We start from the raw sequence: 21,561 nt of genomic DNA, 5'->3' as shown, positions 1-21,561 counted from the left end.
TCGTACGCAACATTGCATAGTTGGTTGACAGCCCAGCAATATTAATATACAATATTTCATTTTGCCGAACAATATCCCAATCGTCTTGCTATTGTGTAGACTTCTTTTTTTTGTTCAAACTCCTTCTGGAACATTGGACACACACGACTACACTGACCCCAAAGTTAATCCGGACGCTCAAAAAATGAGCATGCATCCGACTTTGTGGTCGATTTTAGAGTACTTAGAACTGATAACAATGATTTTTGTTCATTGCATCCTCCTACGAAGTACGTGCAAAAAAAAAACGGTGAAAAAAATCGTACCCAAGCGGCGCAATAAACAATAAACAAATGGAAAAAGTCAGAATTTTGATGGCCAATCGCAAAGTTGGACAGTTATATTTCATCGTATTTTTGTTAGCTAAAGTGGTGTGTAACTTAGTTTCGACACTTGATATTTGTTATTATTGATGCTGACGACTCTTGGGCATCTTTAGTAGCACTCGGGTGATTCGATTTATTATATTATTGAAGTTTTTATTGAAATATGCGTCACAATACTTTGTTGGAACGAAACGGCATAGCAGCAGCCAGGCCACGCGAAACGAGACCAGACGTAGATTGTGCAGGAGCGCAATTTTGCGGTCTGGCCTCAGTGAGGAAGAGAAACGGATCTGTTACTCGATGTTTGAGATGCTTTAGGGAGGAATGCACCGGGGGTGTTCCTAGGTAATCGCGGTACCAATCCATCGCTGATCATGATCTTGGACACCGGTCACGTTCAGGGCCTGGCACAAGACCAGCCAGGCCAAGGAATAGCACCAGCGGGTGCAGAACGTGGATACCCGGCACGTAGACTGAGCAGGAGCTTGGTTTTGCGGGCCGACGATAAAGATCAAGAGGTGTCAGACCCTAATGTAGTACCCGGCGCGTAGACTGAGCAGGAGCTTGGTTTTGCGGGTCGACGATTAAGTGTCAGAACCTACCGTTAGTCCACTCACGTGTTTTTAGGTGGTAGTGCTGTCAGATAAGTCAGCTGTCGGATCGATCTCTTGAGCCGCTTAAGTTTGCATTGCACCGAGTCCATTGCATTAGGCTTGGGAAATAGCCCCTGGTAGTCAGGGTAGTACCTGTTAGACCTTTAGCAACATGCGCTTTTATCCTTCAAGAGTTAGTTGCGTGCCACAGCGTCCGTGAACTGTGATTTTAGCCCACGGAGAGGCCTCTTCCATCATTGCTTCTACCGTGTAGGTTCATAGCGTCATGGAAGGTGAAAAGGAAGAGGAGGGAGTAAGGTTGGTCGTGGTCTCAGGGGGCTACGTCCAATCTGAACCCTCGTCCAAAACAAAAACAAAAATATGATTAAATATAACTGCCCGACTTTGCGTTTGGCCGTCAAAATTTTGAGCTTTTCCACTCTAATGCTTATTGCGTCGCTTGGGCTCGATTTTTTTACCGTTCTTTTTGCACGTAATTTGTAGGAAGGTGCACCAAGAAGTTGCAATGAACAAAAATCATTGTTATCAATTCTAAGTACTCTAAAATCGATCATAAAGTCGGAAGCAGGCTCAGTTTTTGAGTGTCCGGATTAACTTTGGGCCTAGTGTTTATCTTCCACTCAGGTATCTCATTGAATTTGATCCGTTCTCTCAAGCAATTTCCTTAATATCAAGTCGTTTATTCTGAGAAAATATTAAGTATCGCATCTACTTTACTACTGCTAATACTCAGGACAACCCGATGACTATATTCAAACTCTTATAATTCTTGCTATCTAAGACACGGTGTAATTATTTTACTTTTATTGCTAAACCTCGCTGTTCCAAGCTGCAATCTTTCCAAAATTATCTCAATACCACAATATAGAAGGTGTAGAAAAATGACTTCTAAAATTAATTATATTTCGTTACAAAAGCATCACGAAAAATTGGTAAAGTAACCATGATTTCCTAGCCAAGTAAAATCTCGAATTTATAAGTTGCTAAACTTCGAATGGCAATCACCATTTTTAGTAACCTGCTCAATATTCTTTTAAGGCCATTCTACTATGAGTATATCGATATAGAACGCCATCTTTACTCTGGGTAAAGCCTCAACCAAATATCATTTTTTAATCAAAACTATGAACGTTTGTCCTCATTCTTCTACAAATCTTTCGCTTTTTTATCTTACCGACTAGCTAAGGCCCGGTATTACGAATGGCTGACCACCGATCTACAATATACCGTCTTTCGGTCACCAAACTCTCTTCGGAGAGAGGCCTTGTCCCACTAGGGGATGTCGTGCCACATAAAAAAAGGCCCGGTAGAACCTACCGATGGTACGTTTTTGTTTTAAGCACGTTAAGCGCTACGTCGCACAGAGGTTCAGAGTCCGGTCATCTGGTTTTACATTTCATGAAACAAATTTTCAAAATTTCTTTTGCATATGAAAAAACGATAGTGTAATAAGACATTTCCAGAATATTACTCATGTTAAAGCACAATTGCCGGAGATATTGCCTGTTGGCGCCTAGATAGAAGCAATTGATAATTCACCGCATCTCCAGTATGTGTGTGTGATGGATAGGGCTCGAGCGGGGAGCCGAAGGGACCCGACCGATGAGTCAATCTTAGATTTAATCAGAATAAAGCTCAGTTCATACGTACAAAGCAACACACGTCTTTCGCTATCGATTAACATTGCCCTTGAAAGTGGGCAAAGAGAAAACATCATGTTTTCGTTCAAATATTTGCTTCGTTTTGTATATTTAATTTTTAATTTCTATTAAATATTTTCTCACACATGTTGTACATTGCTAGAAATGATGTTTTGTTAGCTATCTTCTGAAATTATAAAAAGTGCCAACTTTACCAAAATATACAAATTTTTTTCAAAAATAAATGTAAAACTCACACAACATTTTGGCTTTTAGTGTTTCATAAGGCAGTACTTTTTTGGAACTTAACGGAACTCCTTGAGACCATATCATGGCGGTGACACAGGCGTTTCGGGACATACAGCGTAGTAGATTTTTCAAAAGCATTCCGTCGGTCCGCATTATTAGAATCATTTGTTTGGGAGTCATCGGGAAACGAGCAAAATTTCATCATAAGCCTTAGCATATTCTAGAATAAAACACAACACAGTTGAAATAATAATTGAACATGAATTTGTTCATCGATATCGGCAGATATGGAGACATTATTGTTTCTATTAGTAGTCAGGCATCGCTTTGTAGACAGACTTGTTCTAATTCTAAAGTTAACAGATGCGCTAAAGTTAACGGCTATGCTGAAGTATGACCGTATTTTCATTTCTCTGTTTTGCCTCGTTCTGTTTCGTCGACACATGATTGAACATGAAAGCACTGCCTCGCTCGCCGTCGATGGTTCGCTACGAAATCATCGCACTAGCGAATGCACGTCTTCAACAGAATTATGCATTAACACGTTGACTGCCAAGCCTTTTTGAGCGCATTTCACCGTCAGGCCAAGAAAATCGCTTCAGAGAGGGAGTCGCTTACTCATATGTATTAGTGGGAAGCGCTTCGCTCATTGATAACCTACTTTGCGATATTATTCTCTATTTTATTATTTTATTTTTTTATTATTTTATAAATTATTACACTTTTATTATAAACGAAGTAACAGCATGGACCGGTCGAAGGCTCGCGCTAATGTAAAAAAAGTTACTACATATTGTGCAAGTTGCCTGAACCAATCACTGATTTGTTTAATTTGTTTCAACATTGTACACAAGAATTTATTTTATAATAAACCTAATAACGAATGAATTTTGTGAACTAATCATACTTATTTCTTTATTCAATGCAAACCGTTTTGCGCATATAACACAGTACAAACAGTAGCATGTTCATGGTATTATAATACAATGTATTATATACACTATAGTGTCTTTCGCACGCGAGAGAGCAAGCAGTTTCGCTGTCACCCAAAAAGTGGGTGACATGGCCTGGAGAGAAATGTTACGGTCACCCAAAATTGGGTGAGATGGCAGTCAAAGTGTTAATTGTGTTTTTTTTATATAATAGAACCAAAGGCAGTACAAATAATACGGCACACCCTGCCTCCAGTAAGGATTGCCCGTGCTACAAAAAAAATTTATAGCGCAATAAGCAGTTCGTGGACTAGCCATCAATGAGAATAAGAAAAAACAGATGCTGTGGTGCCTTAATACGAGGGCTGACAATAAAGTAAGGTCTCCAATTTTGTTTTCATGGAAAATGACATTTATTTACAAAAAGCGATACACCGTTGGAAAGGCCAAGGTCTTGGCTACTTTTCTACATAATTGCCATTTTTTTTTTGCAACACCTTGCGCATCCGCACGATGAACTTGTCTATGCCGGCAGAATACCACTCTCCGTCCGCCTCGCGCAGCCAGGTGTTGACCTCTTTCTGAACCTCCGCGTCAACTTTGTGATACTGCAAGTTGTTCACAAGGATATGACGGATTGTTTCGCTGGTACATACTCCTCCAAGCTTCTCTTCCAAGTCCCTAATTGTCGCACGGCGGTTTTTGAGCATTTCTGCCTCCACTGCTTGAACAATCGCATCCGAGACCGACGGTCGGCCACTTCTCTCCTCGTCGTGAACATTAGTGCGCCCGGAATTGAACTCGCGGCTCCACTTACGCACGTTTTTTATGTCCATACACTTTTCCCCGTAAACTTCAACTAGTTGACGATGGATTTCAATAGGTGTCACCTTTTTCGCACTCAAAAAACGTATTACAGAACGCAATTCGCACTTGGACGCTGACGCGAGGGGTACCTCCATCGTTCACGGCTGCTCAGCCAAGACTGAGCGGTCGGGGAAGCCTCACCCAGCAGCAAAGTAGTAGTGGGGGAACCAAGAAACACGGCGGTGTTGCCAGATTTCGCCTAGCGCGTGATCCGGCGAAGTTGCAGCGTTGGAGACCTTACTTTATTGTCAGCCCTCGTATTGCTGGTCTGACGTCCAATTATGTAGCGTTAAGGACTATGGTAGAAGAGGCACAACCAATTATGGTCTTCATCACAGAAACTCATATTGTTGAAGAGGATGCTTTTATCCAGTATGGCATTGCAGGATATCGTGTGGCGTATTGTTTGTCACAATCGCGACACACAGGAGGTGTCGCTGTGTATGTCCATGAAAGTATTGGGTTCAAACTGTTAGGCACTGAGTCTTGTGCAGGAAGTGGGGTACTAGCAATATCGGTGAACAAGGGCATGAGAGCCACAAACTGCGGTGAAGTTTATCGTTCTCCGAGTTCTAGTACACCTGATTTCTTAAGTTTTTTTGGATGGGTGGCTCGAAATGGTCATAGACCATGAAAGACGCAATATTGTACTTGGGGACTCCAATATTGACTGGCTCAAAGAGGCTGAGTCTAAAAATTTGAAAACCATTATACAAATTCATGGTCTAAACGGAGAAACTCAGTCTCCAGGATACATAAAAACCACTTTATCTTTTTCATCAAACGAATACCCTATAATTTTCCACATAGTGAACACTTTACCGTCAAATATTGTGGGATTAATCGGAGCATATTTTTTATCAGAACATGGAGCAATTTTAAACTTTAACGAAAAAAATTTTAAATTCATTTCAATGAATAATCACAATTCGTTTGTTATAGCTCCAAGAATGGAATCTATACTGCATGTTCCTACGACATTAAACGACACTTGAATGGTACTAAGCGAAGAAATCGTTCCATTTGTATATATTGCAAACACCATAGCAAACTCTTGTAACGGTACCATACCGGTTCGTGTAGTAAATTTTCAAAATCGTCCAATTACTTTAAAGGCATCAAAACCCACTATAAACCAGCCAGTAACTACTGTATGCTTAAAATAAATACACCAAAATTTGATAGCGCTAATGCTTATCTACGATACAGTATTTTCAGTCATACAATTACTAGTTTCAACCGGTTAATTGAACCATCCAAATGTTGCGGTGATTCATACACCTGCTCAATTGCGGCTTACAAGCATATAGTGGCAAGAACCAATCGCTGAGGGGAATCATCGAAGCGAATTGTGGCGGCTGCCAACCGGTTGCAAACTTGCGGTTGTTTGGCAACCTTGCAACGGCGGCGCTGTTTACCGCATATTCAAATGTGTTACACAAATTTCCGTATCCATTTGCATTATGGTTTTGATTAAAGGTATGACACCAAAAGTTGCTTCGTCGTTTGCTTCGGTTGGTTCGCATTCGAGCGCATCGGAAATTGCTTTATTCAGAGTAGTGGGGTTCCGGGCTTGTAAGAAAAATCGGGTGCTAGGATTTTTTAAACCATTGATAAACGTACGGACTGCGATGGGTTCGACTATTTTGGTAGCGGCTGCTTCCGTTGGAAACGTATTGACTGACACATGGGCTGCTGCTAGTTTGGATGCTAGCTTTTCTATTTCCATACCATACTCGGAAACAGGTTGTTTGGATTGTCTTTTTGCAGACATTTCTTTTTCTACCGCCAGTGGTGTCAGACGTACGCAAAAGCGGTTTCGCAACAGTTGGAAAGCTTTATCAATGGACGATGCATTTTCTATTGTTCCAATGGCACTTCCGTTGAAGGTGGTTTTAATAAACTTCAGTATATCCGTTTCACTTACACCTTCCGAATAGTCTCGTTGTAATTCGACACTTACGATGAAGGTATTTAGTTCCGACGTGGATTCATTAAACGGTTTAACCAACTTTAAAGCTAGGTTAAGGTCCAATTTGGGCCTCATTGTAATTCCTTCCTCGGTCATGGTTTGGGTTTTGGTTGGAGCTAACCTTTTTGGTTTAACCTTTGATTTGGCTATTACCTTGGCAGAAATGCGTACTGATCTTTTCATATGAGCGATTTAAAGCAACTAAATATGGCGTACACTTGCACTGATTACCGTTCACACATATACTGGTTTATCACAGTTGCGGAATAATTTAGGTAACAAAATGTAAAAATGTAAATCAATCATTAAAACAGTACTTATAGAATTATGCAACAATTTGATAGAATAAATAGTGTTAGTGTTATAAATAATAAAAAGGTATAATATGAAGTGTACGAAGATAATGCAAAAGTTACCAGGAGAACTTCGCAAAAAAAAAAGAAAAATCTAAAAATTTATCCACACACATAAAACGGTTTACGCTGACAAGGATTTGTAAAAGATAAATTTTTTTTTTTAGAAAATGATTTTTTCAACCATAGCAATATTAGCTGGTATTCGCGGCACTTTTCAATTCAGCTTTCTTTTGTTGTTTTTCGTTACACATGGATTACAATTCTCTTTTTTTCCCTACTGTTCTTAACTTAAACTTAATTTAACGTACGCACTCGCAGGTTGGTGTTAGTTTTTCTTTCGTTGATTCACTCGCTTACCTCGCTTCTTGCTGGTGTAATAGTGATATCATTTCGCTGGCCAGGTGTCGTCTTCGAGGATGGTTAGGGCTGATTCGCGATGGCGGCAAGCGGCGACCACATGCTTTTTTCTTCGGTGGTGTCGATGTCCTCTCAGTGCCGATTCGTGATGGCGTAAAACGGCGACCGCATGCTTCTTTTTTTTTTACTTGAGAAATACACACGTTACTCTCTACGCTGGCCCTTTTGGTGCCCCATACGGCATGCACCTACAAGGTAGAGCCGTGTTTGGCGGGCTTCTGGCCATCGGGCCATTAACTCCTAATCATATGTTTTCCGGGACGCATCCCCATTCCATCTTCCACGTCGGACGTGGCCGCTTTCCCGGCTTAGCTGCCGGTAACTTCTCCGCGGCGCTCGTTGCCGGGCGTTCCTCTGCTGTCGACGAGCGTTCTCCAGGCCCAGTTCGGCCTGCTGCAGGGTTGCTGCTGTTTCTTCCTGGTGATCCGGCGCCGCGTCGTGGTGTCGAAGCCTCGCCACATAGAGTGCCATCGTGGCCTCGAACATCCTTACCGCTGCCTCTTCCACACGCTCCCAGGAGTCAGGATCGTGCAGCATGTGGTCGAGGAGTGTGTCCGCTGTCACTGGTCGGAGACCATGACCCGTCAGGAGCCGGCTACGTACGTCCGCGAACCGCGGACACTCAAACAAGACATCCTCCGGTGACGCGTCGACTCCCGGACAGGCTGAGCAATTCGGGGACCGGGTAAACTTCCTGGAGTGCAGGTATTGCCTAAAAAAACCGTGGCCTGTCAGGACCTGCTACAGGTGGAAGTTCACCCGTCCGTGCTTCCGATTCACCCATCTCTCCACGTCCGGGAGGACTCTGTGGCTCCAGCGGACGAAGCGGCTGGATTTCTCGCCATCCTGCGCCAGCTCTGCTGCCAGGTGCGCAGTGTCGCTGCCCTCTCCTCTTTGCGGATTGCTTCAGGGGTGCCCCCGGACTGCTGCCTCCGCTCGTGGCAGCGATGGTCTTCCTTGAGGAGCTCGACGATTGGCGGCAGACCGGCCACCAGCGTGGCGACGTCGTACCTCACGGTCCGGAAGGTTGCAATCAACTTCGCCGAACGGTTCTGCACTCGGTTGAGTAGGCGGCGATTGCTCTGGATCTTCGTGGCTTCCCACCAGACCGGACCTGCGTATCGTAGGATCGAGGTTGATACGCTTGCAAGGTACCGACGCCTGACGCTGGAGGGGCCACCATGATTCTTGAGAAGGTAACCGAGTGCCCGGTTGATCTTATTGGCCTTCTCGGTTACAGCACGAACATGGAAATTCCAGGAAAGATGATGTTTGGACGTTTGAACCGAAGCGTCGAGCCCCCAACGCGCATCGGAACCCTCGGATGGCCCTGCCGCAGACAGCTGACCATCACCATTTCGGTCTTTTAGGGCGAGGGACAGCTGGTGCTCCGCCATCCACCGCCGCACCACGTTGATCGCCCTTGTTGCCAGCGTTGATGACTCCCTTGGTGTTCGGCCGGGCACCAGCAGGACGATGTCATCCGCGAACCCCACTATTTCCGCTCCCGGTGGCAGCTCCAGTCCGAGGACTCCGTCGTACATAGCATTCCACAGGGTGGGCCCCAAAATGGAGCCCTGTGGAACGCCGGCGTTGACGGGCCTCGATACCTGCCCGGTGTTGGTGGCGTAATGGAGCACACAGTCGCGGAAATAGCTGCCGATGATGCGAAGCAGTGACTGGGGAACGCCTTTGGCCTCCAGGGCCCTCCCAATGTGGGTCCAGCCAGCAGAATTGAAGGCGTTGCGGACGTCCAGGGCGACCACCATACAGCACCGGCGGTCTCGCTGGTTGGTACGCTTGAACGCCATCGCCCGACGTCCTACCTTCACCACCTCCTGGATTGCCTCCACCGTAGATCTCCCCTTACGGAAACCGTACTGGCGGGGAGAGAGGCGAGGACCATCTGGCAGTGGGGCCTCCAGATGGTCGTTGAGGCGATCCAGGACTATGCGCTCAAACACTTTACCGACAGTGTCGAGCATGCATAGGGGCCGGAAGGATGACGCATGGCCCAGTGGTTTCCCTGGCTTGGGCAGCAACACAAGGTGCTGTGACTTCCACTGCACCGGGAAGTCTCCGCTGTCCAGCAGCTGCTGGTAGATGCGCCGGAACGTTGCGGGTGACTCCCGGATAGCCGCCGTGACTGCACCGTTGGGAATGCCGTCTGGTCCGGGGGCCTTTCGCGGGTTGAGCTTGGCCGCAATGGCCAGAAGCTCATCTTCACAGATGGCTCTCAAGGGCTGCTCTTCCGCGCTTGGCTCCGGTGCCTCCGGCCACTCCATTGGGGGGTGCGTGGGAAACAGTTCGTTCACGATGTCTCCCAGGACTTCGGCGTCTCGTTCCTGCGGCGATCGGGCACCCTTCACCCACGATGTCACAATCCGATACGCATCCCCTCAAGGGTTGTCTTCGACACTGTCAGCTAGCTCCTCGTTGCTGCGGCGTTTGCTGACGTTGATGGCTATCCTGAGGCGCTTTTTGATGGCTCGGAAGGTAACTGCTCGCAGTGATCGTAGCGTTGGGTCGCGCGTGCGACGGAGAGTCGCCCTGGCCCGCTGGCAGCTCACGCGCAGTTCCGCTATTTCCTCTGTCCACCAAAAGACGTGGGTCCGGTTTCTGGTGTACATCCTAGGCATCACCTCGTCACACGCGCGCTGCATCGTGGCAACAAGGGTGGCAGGATCACGTGCAACCTCGTCGAAATGCAACACGCGGAGCGCCTCGGTGAATAGCTCAGCCGAAAATACCGAGGTATCCCAACGTCAGCTCGGCGCGGGTTGTTGGTTTTCCCTCGTTGTATGGCTCGTTGGTGCTACTGGCGTGCCTACGGTATACCACAGCGGTTGGTGGTCCCTTGCCGTGTAATCTGGGAGGACGACCCAATCCTCGCCACCCGCGATGCTCCGAGACGCCAGGCTGATGTCATTGACCACCGGCGGGGCAACGCCACTCCCCGTGAAGGTCGGTGTCCGGCCGCGGTTCAGCACCCGCAACGAGAGCAACTCCGCAAGCGCCATAACTTCGTGCCCTCTGCAGTTGGTGGATCGGCGGCCCCACTCGACCGCAGCCGCGTTGAAGTCGCCGCCTTGAAGGACCCGTTGCGCTGCTACTTGGATTGGTTCCATCAATACTCTAAACCGGGGGAGATCCCAGGATGGTGGTGTATAGCAGCTTATGAAAGTGATGCCGTTCACTTCCACCGCCACCATCCCCTCTGCGACGCTCACCACTTGCTGGATTGGGAATCTCCCCAGTGCGACGACCGCGGTTCTTGTCGCAGGATCGAAGACCCAGTTGCCATTGTTCGCTGGAACGCGGTGATAAACGGACAAAAGCGCCACGTCCGCACCACGTTCGCGGGCCACCTGGGTCAGGAGATCCTAGGCCATCGCACTCCGTCTCAAATTCTGCTGGATTACAGAGAATTTGGACGGCGGTTTCTACATTGTGCCGACCCGAGGGTGTGTGGTCCTTCACACACCAGGCACCTCTCTTTGGCAGAGCAGCTCGACGCCTTGTGGCCTTTGCCTCCGCACTTACGGCACAGTGCGGAGCGGTCGGGGCCGTTGCAGGATCGGGCTATATGTCCCCGCAGCAAGCAGCGGGCAAGTGGCTTTCTCGGCTGGCTTCCTCGGCACCAGCTCCACCCGCGATCTTGTGTATCCTACTAGCAGCTTCTCCCCGAGAAGCGCGTTGGCGGTGCGTCGTGGGACTCTGAAGTTCGCCCATTGGTCCCCTCGCTGGTACCGGTGGAGAACTACGTCCTCCTCGGCGATGTTGTCTAAAACCGCTGCTTCCACCGCTGCTTCCACCGCTGCCTCCACCGCTGCCACGACGTCCGCTTTCTCTGCCAACATATCCACGCCACGCAGTCGCAGAGTGACGGTGTCGGCACGAAGAACCACCGTGCTCTCCTCCGGAGCCAGCTTTCTGACCATCTGAAGGACCGCCCTCGAATCCGCGGATCTCTTCAGGATCATCTCTAGGGTGTTGTTTAAGATTCGGGAGCCCTTCCATACCAGTTCCGCAACCTCCGGCACCGCTCGCACCTTCCTGAATACCTCCAGGAAGGAAACGCCCGCTGGTGGTGTCACCGTGATGATGTCTGGGCGACCCTTTAGCGCCGGACGGGTTTGCTCGCGTGCAGGCTGCTCTGGCTGTGGGTTCGGCCGCGTGCCAGATTTCACCTTGGCGAAAGACACCACAGGCTCGTCCTGCTGACGACCCTCTGTTGAGCGGTGCTTACGTCGAGCCGTCTGCCAGGGCTCCTCATGCTCTCGCTGCCGCTGAGACTTCGGAGGCCGCTGCTGGTCCGGTTGCTGCTGCTGCCGTGGCTTCTCGTTTGTCTTACGCCGCGGCTGCTCCTGCTGCTGTTCCGGTGCCAACTGCTGCTCTCGCTGAGGCTTCGATGGCTGCTGCTAGCTCGGCTTCTTGCCGTTCCCAGACTGCTGCTGCTGCTGCTGCTGCCGCTCTGGCCGCTCTTGTGCCGGCTTTGACCGCTGCTGCGGCGGTGGCTGCTTGCAGCTGCTATCCGCTTTCTGGCCCTTGGCTTCTGCGACCAGGCGCTCAATAGTCTTGCGGCCCTCGACTATTGTCTTGTTGGTCACCTGGCCGTTTACAAGACTGCTCACCTGCTTGGTGAGCTCTTGGACCAACGCTCTTAGTTCCCGGTTCTCAGCCCGGAGCTCGTCGATCATCTTCTCGTTTTTCTCCGCGTTGCGCCGCATGAACTCGAGGGTCGACCTTATCGAGTCCTCGATTGGCAGTGGTGGTACGCCTCCATGCCCTTCCCGCTCCGCTGGTTCAGCCACAGGTTGCACGGCTGGTGAAGCAACAAGCGCAGCGGGGATTGGAGCAACGACGGGCGCTGCAGGTGCGGGGGTCTCTGGTCCAATTGGGTCGATTGGCAGCACGGCGGGAACCTCGTTGCTGCCCTCGGTCGATTGTTACGTCGAGTTTGCCGATGTCGTCCCGCGGCCCGCTGCCCGGTGCCTCAGCATGTGGAGAGGACGGTACCACCCCTTCCACCTCCGTATCAGCGTCTTCGAACGTTTCGTTCGCCCTCGGAGACTCTGGAGACGGGCGCCGCTCCGAAACCGAGGCAGTGGTTTCTTCGGATGGACCGAATGGCAGCACGGCGGGGAACCTCTGGTGTCGCCACTGTTCCCTACTCGTCGCTGCTGCTGCCGATGTCGATGGTTACATCGAGTGATCTGTCCATTGCGGGGGTGTGCTCGACGGATGTTGGTTCCGGTGACGGGATGGGGCCGAGTAACACCCCTTTTAGCGTATCTCCCATTCTCCCGAACTGCGACCTGCTCGTCTGTTCGTGAGTCGAGCGCGACCGAGCCCGGGTCACCCTCTTAGGGGACTCTTCCTTCGGTGGTGATTCCACCGACTCATCACTTCTGACGGCCGACACCTCCCGGTTCACCGCCCTAGACCGGTGTTCGTATGCGGATCGGAGCGCCCGCTTCGGCGTCCCCTTGCTCAACTCCTCCATGCTGGTGCCTAGGGGAGGAGCGGGGACTCATGGGCGCAGGGGGGGTCGGATGGGCCTAGTACGCCAGTTAACGGGAGGATCTTTGCAGGAAAGTTCAAAATTTAATAGTTCGCCGAATTTCGAGCAGATTTTTCCGAATTTCGAGCACCTGCTCGAAAACCCCGAAGTAAGAAGTAATTGTCCAGTCTGCTACTGTCCCTAAAAAGAGACAAGAGGTAAAGTTTCGGTTTTAAGTAAAATTTTGCGTAATTTTAGCGCACACGACGGCAGATTTGCAAGGATGCTGCTCACTGCCACGGTTATCTGGCCGTCGGCGATCGGGAGTACTACGTCCGGAAGATGCTGTCTTGGTTTCTTAGGCTACTGAAGATGACCAAAGATCCCGCGTTGCATATTGCTATTGGTCAGCTGTTTGCGAACACGTTGCAGGGTCTTCCAAAGTGCGAAACGGTCGACGGAACAGTAGGCAATGTGGACGACAAAACGTTGTCTTGCTTTTTGATCAAGCTAGTGAAGCAGGTGAATGAAGCACATGCCTATCTGAAGCAGGCTTGTGCTATCTGATTGCCGTCGAAAAGCGCAGAAAGTTGCTGCCGATACGTAGTTGTCCGAGAAAGGCGTTCTCATCAAGGTACCGGATGAGTAAGGCTGGGTCCTCCAGAAAAGGGAAAATTGTCGTCAGTGCTCGTCGTTTTCCCTTTGTGTATAAAAAATATTTGACACTTGAGTATAATCAGTATGGTGGACATGAAATCCCCTATTCGATAAATGTATTCATTAACCGTGGGCGGTACACTGAATATCGAGCAGTTTTTTGCCTTTTTCTTTCGGACCCCCCGATATCCGCTTAACGGGGGGTCGGATTACACGCACACAACGTTGAGTCAGAGGTGACACGTACACCAAGCGCGCCAGAAAAAAGAGAGCAAAAACATAGTTGCTCTCGTATTCCACTCTCTACTATCTCCAGCCCCACTCTTTCTCCCAGCTCGTCTTCAATTCTCACCAATGCGTCTTTTTCTACTATTTAGTCGTCATGTTGCCTCGATAGGATAAGTCAGTGCTATAATACACTGTAGCTATAGCACAGTGCTATAATTAACATCCAATATTAACCTACAAAGAATGGACATCGGTTTCCATGACGTTCCATTCTCTCTCCCATCACGGCGCACGACTTTGCTCCGCTCAGGTGTAAGCACGGATGGTTTCGCTTACAGCTGATCGACGTTAATGATATGAATGGTGTATGTGTTCGATGCATGCATGGGGTATTGTTTTGATTGCGGAATGAAATTGCGTGAAGCTAATGGAACGAAATTGCATACATGAAACTAGGTTATTTCTTTATTTGTCGTTAAACTTCCTCTTCTACTTTGTTTTCCATACTTTTCACTATTGCATTGAATAAATGAAAGAACAACATTAAAACAACGATTAAAAATAATGAATTGCTATGGGCTGAAATACGGTAGTAATGCGTCTTCACATTATCGCTCTATGCACGTGTCAGCCTGAATAAAGGTCCATTGGATTTCGGTTCATGGAAATGAGCCAGAGCCTTTGCGGTAATTTTCGACATTCACATTATTGAAACAAACAGAACCGTACAGCGATTGCTGCTAATTTCAAACTTGATATTTGAAATCGAATTTAAATCTGGAGACCTCTACATTGCACGATGGAGCGAAGCCGGGATAAAAATCAAAAATTCATTTTTGGATTTCAGAAAAATGAAATATGTTTTCTTAAATTACAAGATGAAACTAAGAAATGACCCAAAAACTAGAGCCTCTGTTCTTCCAGGTTCTGAGAAACAGCCCGTCAAAGTCAAGATATGTGAAAATATTGTGTGAAAAATTGAAAAAAATCCATCAATTTTGAAGGTCTGTAACTCCTATAATAATGGCCGGAATCTAATTTCAAGTACAGTTTTGGAAAGGCATATTATCATGCTTTAAAGTTGTTGACAGTTTAAGTAAATTGAAATTGAATGTCACAAAATATTCAGCTTTGTTTCACAAAACTCCTGGAAAATTTGTCAATTTTCTGTTTTTAACCTTACGCCATCGCTAAGGATTGTGGAAGATTGTAATATGATGCATACTCACTTATAGTCTAGAATGTTTTGTAACAATAAATGATAGTTTTTTTGCGCATACGCGCGCATCTTTACGTTATTCTGTATTTTATAGTTGAAGCTCATAGTTAATCACCTACTAGGCGTCTCCATCATGCCATATGCCGAATCGTGTGTGGTAAGAAATATATGAAATTTCCATTCAATAGCCTCACGGCCACGACAGCTGAAAAATAATTTTCACCCGAAAAAAACCGTTTTTTTTTCGCTTCAACACCGTTTTCACGACGTTCGCCATGGCCGGGCTCTTTATCGTAGGGCACTCACAACACTGTCTTTTATCAGAAGATTTTGGATGAAATTGATAATTCTTTAATTAATATATCAAATAAACGTTCAATATTTGCTAGACTCGGTGATCATACGCACCACGGCAGAATAGTTTGCTTAGATTAGAGCTGTCAAAACATTTTCACCCTTTTTTCGCTACCATTTTCGTGGTCCATCAGCAGATTTTGAAAAACTTTTTCGGCACTCACAGTCGCGAAAATGTGAGTGCCGAAAAAGTTTTTCGCCTCTCGTGGCCGTGAGGCTAATGAAATATAGGTCGATGATCGTATCGTAAAAATGTGAAGCAGGGTAGTGGTTGATCATCACGTAAAAGGGGAAAGACAAACCAAGTCAATGGCAAAGAATGACATTTGGTTTGGTTTGCTTTGAAAGCGTTAGGTAGCTTTTGCTTGTTCTACAGTTCGCAAACCCATCTTTTTATACCCAAAACTCCTATTAATAATGTACCCTACACTAACATTTTGTTCTGTTTGTACCCTTACCTGTAAAAATTAAAGTTAATCTTAAAGAGTTGGGGAATCACACTGCGTGTAGAATAATTGAAATGCAAAAAGCAGAAATCTTGCGTCACCTTTTATCTTCTTTGTGTGATTCACTAAGCGTCGTATTATTGCGCTAGTGGGGCATTGACGGATCTAGTGGACACAGCATTTACAATCAACTGTTTCATGGTTCTGGAGAAAATACTGCTTCAGACAGTGATTTACAGATATCGGCATTAACTCCTATCCGTCTTTCGTTCATTAGAGACAATTCAGATATCTTTTGGATAAACTTGATGCCCCAAAGTGTTGGTTGTGCAGGCCAATTGTGATCAAGTTTGCGAAAGATTCAAAAGAAAAGGTTATACAAACAGTAGATGAAATCAAAAGCCAAATAACCAGGTTAGTTCCTTATGCAATTCAGCTAAATGAAACAAGGTATATGACGGTAAATTATTCATTTTACATGAGTTGAATTGATGGACATATTTAGGCATATTTAACCGACACTATGTCTACGCAAACATGTTGTGTTTATGGTGCAAAACCAACAGAAATGAACAGTGTAGAGCACTTATAAAATGGAATTATTCCAAATCCTGAGAATTTATCTTATGACTTATATGCCACTACACTGCACTGTTGGATGAGATTTTTCGAATGCTTGCCTCAAATTTCGTACAGAATTGAATTAAAAAAACGGAAGCTTGCTACAAATTATAAAAACATGTACATAGATGGAAAAAAAAATTGTGTTGGAAAAGATGTACAAGGAATTTGGTGTTAAAGTAGATGAACTAAGGTAGATGGGTAGAAATACTACGACTGGAAATGTTTGTCGTCGGGCTTTTTCAAACATAGAAAAATTGAGCGATATTTTGCAAATGGAAACAGAACTTATAGAAAGGTTTCGAAATATTTTAATAGCCATCAACTGTTCACAGCCTTTAAATCCAAAAACTATTAGTCTATATTGCAAAGACACATACAAGTTTTACATACATCATTAAAATTGGTACAAAATGCCTTCTACTGTCCATAAAGTTCTTGCGCATGTAGGTGAAATTAATCTAAATGCCCTAAGCACCATTGGGATCCTTAGGAGAGGAAGCAGCAGAAGGTAGAAATAAAATATAAAGAAGGGATAGACGAGAACACGTCCGTAAAATGAAACAAGAATTCAATATTAAAGACATTTTTAATGAGAGCCCTACAATCATCCGATCAATACATTTCAACAACATCTCTGGCTAAATCGTTAAAAAATTAAAAACAAATCCCATACCCACACGGCATGCACCTACACGGTAAAGCCGTGTGGGGCGGGCGTCTGGCTGTCGAGCCACTATCCACATTAAGCGTTAGCCTACTGGGACTCGTCCCCTGATGTTCATCTGCGTTGAACGCGAACTCTTGCGCGGCCCTCGCGCCGCTCTCTTCGTCTCGTCGCCCGTTGCCGGGCGTTCCTTTGCTCTCTTCGAGCGTTCTGCAAGGACAGTTGAGCCTGCTGTAGGGTTGTCGCCGTTGCTGTCTGGTCCTCTGGCGCCGCATCGTGGTGTCGGAGGCTGGCCACTCTGAGGGCCATAGTGGCCTCGAACACCCTCGTCGGCATCCGACGGAAACCGTACTGGCGGGGAGAGAGGCGAGGACCATCTGGCAGTGGGGCCTCCAGATGGTCGTTTAGACGATCCAGGACTCTCGAACACTTTACCGACAGTGTCGAGCATGCATAGGGCCCTTCGGCAGCAATACCAAGCGCTGCGCCTTCCACGCCACCGGAAAGTCCCCGTTGTCCAGCAACCACTGGTAGATGCGCCGGAACGTTGCAGGAGACTCCCGGATAGCCGCCGTTACCGCGCTGTTGGGGACCTCGTCCGAACCGGGGGCCTTTCGGGGGTTGAGCTTGACCGCGATTGTCAGGAGTTCCTCGTCGATGATGGGGCGCAGGGGCGGTTCCTCCACGCCCGGTGCGCCCTGGTGCCTCCGGCCACTCCATTGGGGGGTGCGTGGGAAACAATTCGTCAACTATGCCTCTCAGGACCTCGGCATCTCGTTCCTTCGGCGAACGGGCACCCGCGAACCCATGAAGTCACTACGCGGTACGCATCCCCCCAAGGGTTGTCCTCGATGCTATCGGCTAACTCCTCGTTGCAGCGAAGCTTACTGGCGTTGATGGAGAGTGCCCGCGCGCAGTTAACGCAGCGTGGGCTCGCGCGTGCAACGGACAGTAGCCCTGGCGCGCTGGCAGCCCACTCGCAGTTCCGCTATCTCCTCTGTCCACCAAAACACATGGGTCCGGTTTCCATCCTTGGCATCACCTCATCACACGCGCGCTGCAACGTGGTGACGAGGGTGGCCGGGTCCCGCGCAACCTCGTCGAAGTGCTGCAAGCGGAGCGCCTCCGTGAACAACTCAGCTGAAAACACAGACGTGTCCCATCGTCGGCTCGGCGGGGGTGGTTGGTTTTCTCTCGCTGGACGACTCGTTGGTGCTACTGGCGTGCCTACGGTATACCACAGCGGTTGGTGGTCGCTCGCCGTATAATCTGGTAGGACGACCCAGTCCTCGCCACCCGCGATGCTGATGTAATTTACCACTGGGGGGCAACGGCACTCTCCGTAAGGTCGGTGTTCGGCCGCGGTTCAGCACCCGCAGTGACAGCAGCTCCGCAAGCGCCATAATTTCATGGCCTCTGCAGTTGGTGGATCGACGACCCCACTCAACCGCAGCCGCGTTGAAGTCACCTGCTGTGACGACACGCTGACGTCCATGTGCTGCTACCTGGACCGCTTCCATTAACACTCTGAACCGGGGGAGATCCCAGGATGGTGGTACGTAGCAACTGATGAAGGTGAGGCCGTTCACCTCCACCGTCACCAACCCTTACGCGACGTTGACGTTTCGCTGGATTGGGTATCTCCCCAGTGCGACGACCGACGTTCTTATGGAAGGATCGAAGACCCAGTTGCCGTTGTTCACGGGAACGCGGTGGTAATCGGACAATAATGCCACGTCCACACCGCGTCCGCGGGCCAACTGAGTCAGGAGATCCCGTGCCATTGCACTCCGTCTTAAATTCTGCTGGATCACAGAGAATTTGAACGGCGGTTTCTGCATTGTGTCGATCCGAGGGTGTGTTGTACTCCACACACCAGGCACCTCTCTTTGTCAGAGCAATTCACCGCTTTGTGGTGCGCACTTACGGTATAATGCGGAGAAGTCGGGGCCGTTGCAGGATCGGGCGAGGTGTCCTCGCAGCAGGCAGCGAGCGCAGGTGACCTGCTCAACTGGCTTCCTCGGCGCCAGTTCCACCCACGATCTTGTGTGCCCAACGAGCAGCTTCTGCCCGAGTAGCGCGTTGGCGATGCGCCTTGAGACTCGGAAGTTCACCCGTTGGTCCCCGCGTGGGCGACTTCCTCCTCGGCGTTTATATCTCCGACCGCTGCTCCAACCGCCACCGCGACGCCCGCTTTCTCAGTCAACATGTTCACGCCCCGCAGCCGCAGAGTGATGGTGTTGGCGCGTAGGACGACCGTGCCCCCTTCTGAAGCCAGCTGCTTAACCTTCTGGAGGACCGCCCTCGTATCTGCTGATCTCCTAAGGACCATCTCCGCGGTGTTACCCGCGATTCGGGAACCCTTTCTCACCAGTTCAGCTACTTCCGGGACCGCTCACACTTTTCGGAATACATCCAGGAAGGATACGCCCGCTGGGGCTATCCTCACCTAAAGTCTTGGTCCAACGCTGGCTCAATGCGCCCGGCTTCTAGTTCAGCGTTCAGCCGTCACAAGGTGCCAGACTCGCCCGGCGGGCAGTGATAAGTGTTGCGCTCCGGCGCTCCACGACGTTCGCTGCTGCAGCCAAGTGGGGGCGGGCACCACCGTGACATCCAGGCATCTGGACATATAACGGAGGTGTCCAAAGGTCAGCTCAGTGTGGACAGAAACCACACGCATAAGGACACAAGCTGGCTTGATGAACTCCGGCTCCTGGAACTGATGGGGATGCGGTCCTCCACATCCCCGTTCCCTGGTCGTCTGCGGCTTCGGCTTCGGTTCTCATGGTGGCCGCGAGGACGTGTACTGCTGCTGCTGACGCCATCTCCTGCTTGCGTTGCGGGTGAGTGCCTGGTGTTTGGCATTTCGCTTCTGCTTCTCCTGGACCGCTGCTGCCTGCTACTGCTGCGCGTGCGGCCTACTGGATCGGTGCGAGCTGGGGCATCGATGGAGATGGTGGAATCTGTGTCGGGCTCCGAACGCGCACGTCGCCTGCCTCGCCTGCGTCTCCCTGGATTGCGAAGGCGGTGCTCCGCTACTCGTAGGCGACCTGCTTCCCTCCTTGCCATGGTGGCCGGCGAAGGTGGCTGGGTGGGATTGAGCCCCTCACTCTCTGCGCGTTCCTCAGCTCTCCGCTGCCTTCTCGCTGCGTTCCGCCTATCATTATACGCGCTACGCCGCTCCACACGTTCCGCAGCTAACTCTGCTGCCCTTTCCACCGCTTCCGCGTCGGCCTCGTCCTGGCGCTCCCTGGCCCTGCGGGCACGATCCTCGTTCCACTCTCGCTGCAGCGTCTCAGTGATCCGTTTGACCACTTCAGTTATCCGGCTCCACTCCTCTTGGCCACGGAGGAGGTGCCACTAAAGGGAGTCACCGGAACTTGCTCGCTGAGCTGAGTGAACGGCTCGCGTACTTGATGAAACCGAGGACAGCAGAATATAGCGTGCTCTGGAGTCTCCTCAACGCCGGGACAGGATTTGTAGTCTGGAAAGTCGGTGAATTCCATGGTTTTCAGGTGAGCCCTGAAGAACCCGTGTCCAGTCAGCAACTGGCACAGATGGAAACCGACCTCTCCTTGCTTTCGGTCGATCCACGCCACGATGTCTGGTATAAGCCGGTGCGACCAGCGGATCCTTGACGAGGCGCCGCCAGGGGTTGCCACGTCAGCGTCCCACCGCTCCTGCCACGAGCGGATGGTAGCGATCCGCTCCTCCTTGCGGATGGTCTGACCGCTGGTCCCGGGTCCTCCACGCTGTTGCCGCTCGAAGCACCTGGCGTCCTCCTGCACGAGTCTCCAAACTGGAACTATTCCCGCGACGTCACAGCAAGCACGGTACGAGGCGGTGCGGAAGTCCGAAGCTGCCCTTTGCACCACTCGTCGCTGCGCTTCGCGAACCTCGACGATGGAACTCCACACTGGTGCAGCATACCTAAGCACAGACTCCACCACTGCTGCCAGCAGACGTCTCTTGGCATGCTTGGGACCACTATGGTTCCGCATCAGGCGAGAGACGGCGTCGTCCACTCTCTGCGCCTTCTCAGCAACCTGCGTGAGGTGCGGATACCAGGACATTTTGCAGTCCAGCAGCACTCTCAGGTAGCATAGCTGCTTCTTGACAGCCACTACTTGGTCGTTCACGACAACGGTGACAGGGTTGTCTGGATCGTCAACGGCGACGTTCCGTTTCGACACAAGTACCGCCTCCGTCTTCTGCGTCGCGATGCTGAGTTGTCTATACGCCACCATCCACTCATTCACCACGGTGACTGCGGCAGCCGCTCGTTCCGAGGAGTCCTGCGGTCCCACGCCCTCCACCAGCAGCACCAGGTCGTCCGCATACGCCACCAGCTCGACACCATCTGGAGGATGCACCGACAGGATGCTGTTGTACATCACATTCCACAGGGTGGGGTCGAGGCTCGACCCCAGTGGAACGCCTGCACTACGCCGCCT

Source organism: Anopheles coustani, assembly GCF_943734705.1.
Source record: "Anopheles coustani chromosome X unlocalized genomic scaffold, idAnoCousDA_361_x.2 X_unloc_1, whole genome shotgun sequence".
In the NCBI taxonomy this organism is placed as follows: domain Eukaryota; kingdom Metazoa; phylum Arthropoda; class Insecta; order Diptera; family Culicidae; genus Anopheles; species Anopheles coustani.
This window is presented reverse-complemented; position numbering follows the sequence as displayed.